Source organism: Mandrillus leucophaeus, unplaced genomic scaffold (genome assembly GCF_000951045.1).
Source record: "Mandrillus leucophaeus isolate KB7577 unplaced genomic scaffold, Mleu.le_1.0 Scaffold18, whole genome shotgun sequence".
Taxonomy (NCBI): Eukaryota; Metazoa; Chordata; class Mammalia; order Primates; family Cercopithecidae; genus Mandrillus; species Mandrillus leucophaeus.
In genome coordinates this window covers 4,842,920-4,848,431 of record NW_012101809.1, presented here as the reverse complement: position 1 = coordinate 4,848,431, position 5,512 = coordinate 4,842,920, and the positions used below count along the sequence as shown (strand labels likewise).

The 5,512-nt window shown below is 46.3% G+C and overlaps 1 protein-coding gene across 1 annotated transcript in view; it reads left to right on the top strand.

Moving 5' to 3' along the window:
• The window catches only part of PCGF6 (polycomb group ring finger 6), an 81,389-nt gene that overhangs the window by 74,228 nt on the left and 1,649 nt on the right, over nucleotides 1–5,512 (top strand). The gene's annotated exons all lie outside the window — the stretch shown is intronic.

Below are 5,512 nucleotides of genomic sequence, written 5' to 3'. Positions count from 1 at the left end.
AAAAAAAAAAAAAAAGACAAGGTCTCACTCTGTTGCCCAGCCTGGAATGCAGTGGCACAATCACGGCTCAGTGTAGCCTCAACCTGGGGGGCTCAATTGATATCTTCCCACCTTAGCCTCCCAAGTAGCTGGGACTACAGACTGTATTACAGATGTGCACCACCACATCTGGCTATTTTTAAAATTTTTTGTAGAAATGGGGTTTTGCCATGTTGCCCAGGCTGGTTTTGAACTCCTGAGATCAAGCAATCAGCCACCTTAGCCTCCCAAAGTGCTGGGATTATAGGTGTGAGCCACCATGCCTGACCTCTGTTTTTTAAAATAACAGTTTTGTTAAGATGTAATTCACATAATGTATTAGTCCATTCTCATGTTGCTATAAAGAAATACCTGAGACTGGGTGATTTATAAAGAAAACAGGTTTAATTGTCTCACAGTTCTGCAGGCTGTACAGGAATCATAGCAGCTTAGCTTCCAATCATAGCTGAAGGCAAAGACATGATAGGAACCAGGAGCAAGAGAGAGAATGAGGAGGGAAGTGCTACACGCTTTTAAACAACTATATCACACAAGGGGAAATTGTGCTAAACCATTCATGAGAAATCCAACCCCGTGATCCAATCACCTCTCACCAGGCCCCACCTCCAACATTGGGGATTACAATTCAACATGAGATTTGGTGGGGACACAGATCCAGACCATATCATTCCACCCAAATCATGCCCCCCCGCCCAAATCTCATGTCCTGACATTTCAAAATACAATCATGATTTCCCAATAGTCCCCGCCAAAGTCTTAACTCACTTCCAGCATTGACTCAAAATTCCAAAGTCTCATCTGAGACAAGGCTAGTTGCTACTGCCTATGAGCCTGTCAAATAAAAAACAAGTTAGTTACTTCCAGGATACAATGGGGGTATAAACATTGGGCAAATAACGCTCATTCCAAAAGGGAGAAATTGGCCAAAAGAATGAGGCTATATGCCCCCATGCAACTCTGGAACACAGAACAGCAGCCATTAATTTTTTAATTTTTATTTATTTATTTTCTTTTTGAGATGGAGTCTCTCTCTCTGTCACTCAGGTTGGAGTGCAGTAGCGTGATAGGCTCACTGCAACCTCTGCCTCCCGGGCTCAAGTGATTCTTCCACTGCAGCCTCCCAGCTTGCTGGGACTACAGGTGCACATAACCAAACCTGGCTAATTTTTGTATTTTTTTGTAGAGATGGGGTTTTCACCATGTTGCCCAGGCTGGTCTCAAACTCCTGGGCTCAGGCAGTCTGCCTGTCTCAGCTTTCCAAAGTGCTGGGATTATAGGCGTGAGCCTCCATGCCTGGTCCTCATTAAATCTTAAAGTTCAAAATTAGCCAGGCATGGGTACACTACTGTAATCCCACCTACTTGGGAGGCTGAGGCAGGAGAATTGCTTGAACCTGGGAAGCATAGGTTGCAGTGAGCAGAGATCACACCACTGCACTCCAGCCTGGGCAACAGAGCAAGACTGTCTCAGAAAAAAAAAAAAAACTGTAAAATCTCCTTTGTCTCCCCACCCTACATCCATGGTACATTGGTGCAAGGGGTGGATTCTCAAGGCCTTGAGCAGCTCCAACCCTGTGACCTTGCAGGATTTGGGCCCCATGGCTTCTCTCACGAGCTAGTGTTGAGTGCCTATGGCATTTTCAAACACAGGGTGCAAGCTGTCAGTGGATCTGTCATTCTGGGATCTGGAGGACAGTGGCCCTCTTCTCACAGCACCACTGGGCAGTTCTCCAGTGGAGACCCTGTTTGGGGGCTCCAACCCCATGTTTCCTCTCCGCACTGCCCTAGTAGAGGTTCTCCATGAGGTCTCTGCCACTGCAGCAGCCTAGACACCCAGGCTGGTCTTGAACTCCTGACCTCAAGTGATCTGCTTGCCTCAACTTCCCAAACTGCTGGGATTCCAGGCGTGAACCAGCATGCCCGGCCAAAAAGAACATTTTAATTAATTTTATTTTAAAAAATTTAATAAAGATTTCCACAATAAACCATAGTCATTAAGTCTACAAATACATATGCAGTTATGCGTCACTTAACAATAGGGATATGTTCTGAGAAATGCATTGTTAGGCAATTTAATGATTGTGCAAGCATCACAGAATGTACTCAGATTAGGCATGACTTATGCCTGTAATCCCAGTACTCTGAGAAACTGAGGCAGGAGGGTCATTTGAGCCAAGGAGTTTGAGACCAGCCTGGGCAACATGCTGAAACCCTGTCGCTACAAAAAATACAAAAACTGGCAGGACATGGTGGTGTGCACCTGTAGTCCCAGCTACTTGGGAGGCTAAGGTGGCAAGATCAATTTAAGCCTGGGAATTCAGGGCTGTGGTGTGCTCTGATCATTCATGCTCCTCTGCGCAACAGAGCAAGACCCTGTCTCAAAATAATAAATGAATGAAATAAACAAACTTTGTTTCTTTTTTTCTTTCTTTTTTTTGAGACAGGGTCTTGCTGTGTAATCTTGCTGTGTTGCCCAGGTTGGAGTGCAGTGGCATGAACATGGTTCATTGTAGCCTCAACCTCCTGGGCTCAAGCGATCCTCCTGCCTCAGCCTCCCATGTAGCTAGTTACCAGAGGTGTGCCACTGGCTAATTTTTAAATTTTTTGTAGAGATGGGGGTCTCACTTTGTTGCCCAGGCTGGTCTTGAACTCCTGAGCTCAAGTGATACTCCAGCCTCAGCCTCCCAAAGTGCTGGGATTACAGGCATGAGCCATGAGCCACCACACCTGGCCTTGAGTTTAATTTTTTTTTTTTTTTGAGACAGGGTCTGGCTCTGTCACCTAGGCTGGAGTGCAGTGGCATGATTTTGGCTCACTGCAACCTCTGCCTCCCAGGCTCAAGTGGTCCTCCCACCTCAGCCTCTTGAGTAGCAGGAAATGTAGGCATGTGCCACCATGCCTGGCTAATTTTTGTATTTTTTGTAGAGACGGGGTCTTACTATGTTACCCAGTGTGGTCTTGAACTCCTGGGCTCAGGTGATCCACCTGCCTTGACCTCCCAAAGTACTAGGATTATAGGCGTGAGCCCCTGCACCTGGCCTTGAGTTTAAATTTCTTTAGATGGACATCTGCTCTCTCTGGTTTACCACTGATCTTCAACATCCCCTATTGACTTCACATATCTAACTTATGTATTCATTTATGTTACTGTCCTGGCACTTGTGGGCACTTGAATTTGTGAACCTTTTTCTAGAATTCTGGTGAGTTTTTACTGTAATTGCCAGGAACACAAACCAGATTGCCCTGAGTTGAGAACTGAGGAAGTGGAGCCATGGAAAAGCTTAGCAAAGAAGCAAAAGAGAGTAATAGCCAGAGCAGCACTGGAAATACAGGATATATGAGCTGCAACCCCTTCTCTGTGTTGCTCAACTCAGGTCTGTGGCACATTTCCCAATGACCTTTCCTTTTAGCTAGTTATCCAGTACGCAGGAAATTAGAAATAGTCCCTTAAAAAGGTGGATTATGGCCAGGCATGGTGGCTCATGCCTGTAATTCCAGCATTTTGGGAGGCCGAGGTGGGTGGATCACCTGAGGTCGGGAGTTCAAACTAGCCTGACCAACATGGAGAAACCCCGTGTCTACTCAAAATACAAAAATTAGCAGGGGGTGGTGACGCCGACCTGTAATCCCAGCTACTTAGGAGCCTGAAGCAGGAGAATCACTTGACCCCGGGAGGCGGAGATTGCAGTGAGCCAAGATCGTACCATTGCACTCCAGCCTGGGCAAGAGAGTGAAACTCCATCTCAAAAAGAGAAAAGGTAGATTGCTTGCCGGATGCAGCCTTGGTGAGAGCCAAAGAATTAAGACCTGGTATCAAGAAAGGAGATAGAACCCCATAAAAAGGAGATAAAAAGACTTCGATACATAGCATCTGGAATCATATAGTATGGGGGTTAAGTTGCCCAACTGCCCCGAGGGCATTCATTACTCTTTTTAAAAATTCTTTTTCCTTTTTTTTTTTTTTTTAAATTATATAAGTAGAGAGGGGGTTTCACCATGTTGCCCAGGCTGGTCTTGAACTCTCTGTCTCAAGTGATCCGCCCTCTTCGGACTCAAAGTGTTGGGATTACAGGCATGAGCCACTGTACCCAGCTGAGGGCATTCTTTAAGGAAGAAGTAAAACATATACATTTTAGGCTTTCATTAAATGAGTGTTTCAAAGCTTAATCAATTATTATAGTGGTGAGCTGCATTTATGTGGAAATGAACAGATCTGTGATGCGTTGTAGTAGTTGAGTTTTTTTTGGGACATCTAATGCTTAAGTAGTCTATTAAGAAGTCTAGGGCCGGGTGCGGCAGGTCACGCATGTAATCCCAGCACTTTGGAAGACTGAGGTGGGCGGATCACCTGAGGTCAGGAGTTCGAGACCAGCCTGGCCAATGTGGTGAAACCCTGTCTCTACTAAAAATACAAAAATTAGCCAGGCGTGATGGCAGGCCCCTGTCATCCCAGCTGGTCAAGAGACTGAGGCAGGAAAATCGCTAGAACCTAGGAGGCGGAGGTTGCAGTGAGCAGAGATCGCGCCATGAGGCTGAGGTGGGAGGATTGCTTGAGCCCAGTTGGTCAAGGCTGCAGTGAGTCTAGGTTTGCCACTGAACTCCAGCCTGGGCAACACAGCAAGACCCTGTCTTCAAAAAAAAAAAAAATGGGGCTGGGTGTCGGGTCAGTTGTTCTGGTTCATGCCTGTAATCCCAGCACTTTGGGAGGCTGAGGCAGGAGGATCATTTGAGATTAGGAGTTCGAGACCAGCCTGGCAAACATGGCGATGGTGACGAGCCAGACTCCGTCTCAAAAAAAAAAAAAAGTCTGGGCTGGATGTTTGCCTCGCACCTGTAATCCCACACTTTGGAAAGCCAATATGGGGGGATTGCTTGAAGCTCAAGAGTTTGAGACCAGCCTGGGTGACGTAGCAAGACCTCGTTTATACTGGGAAAAAAAAAATTTTTAAGTAGCCAGGCATGGTGGCACATGCGTATGGTCCCAGCTAGTTGAGAGGCTGAGGTTCGAGGATCACTTGAGCCTGGGAGATTGAGGCTGCAGTGAGCTATGATCACATCACTGCACTCCAGCCTGGGCAACAGAGTGAGACCCTGTCTCAAAAAAAAAAAAAAGTCACTGTGGAAGGAAAAGTGTATCTCTTTTAGTTCATTTTGGAGAATCGTTTGATTGACTGTGTCTACATGATAGTTTCAGAATTGGGTCCTGAGAATCATTAAAAAGACACATTGACAGGCTAGTCTAGATGGCTCATGCTTGTAATCCCATCACTTTGGGAGTCTGAGGCAGGCAGATTGTTTGAGCCCAGCCTATGCAACATGGTGAAACCCCGTCTCCTACAAAAAATACAAGTGAGCCTGGTGGTGGTGCATGTCTATCATCCCAGCTATTCATGAGGCTGAGGTGGGAGGATTGCTTGAGCCCAGTTGGTCAAGGCTGCAGTGAGTCCAGATTTAGCCACTGAACTCCAGCCTGG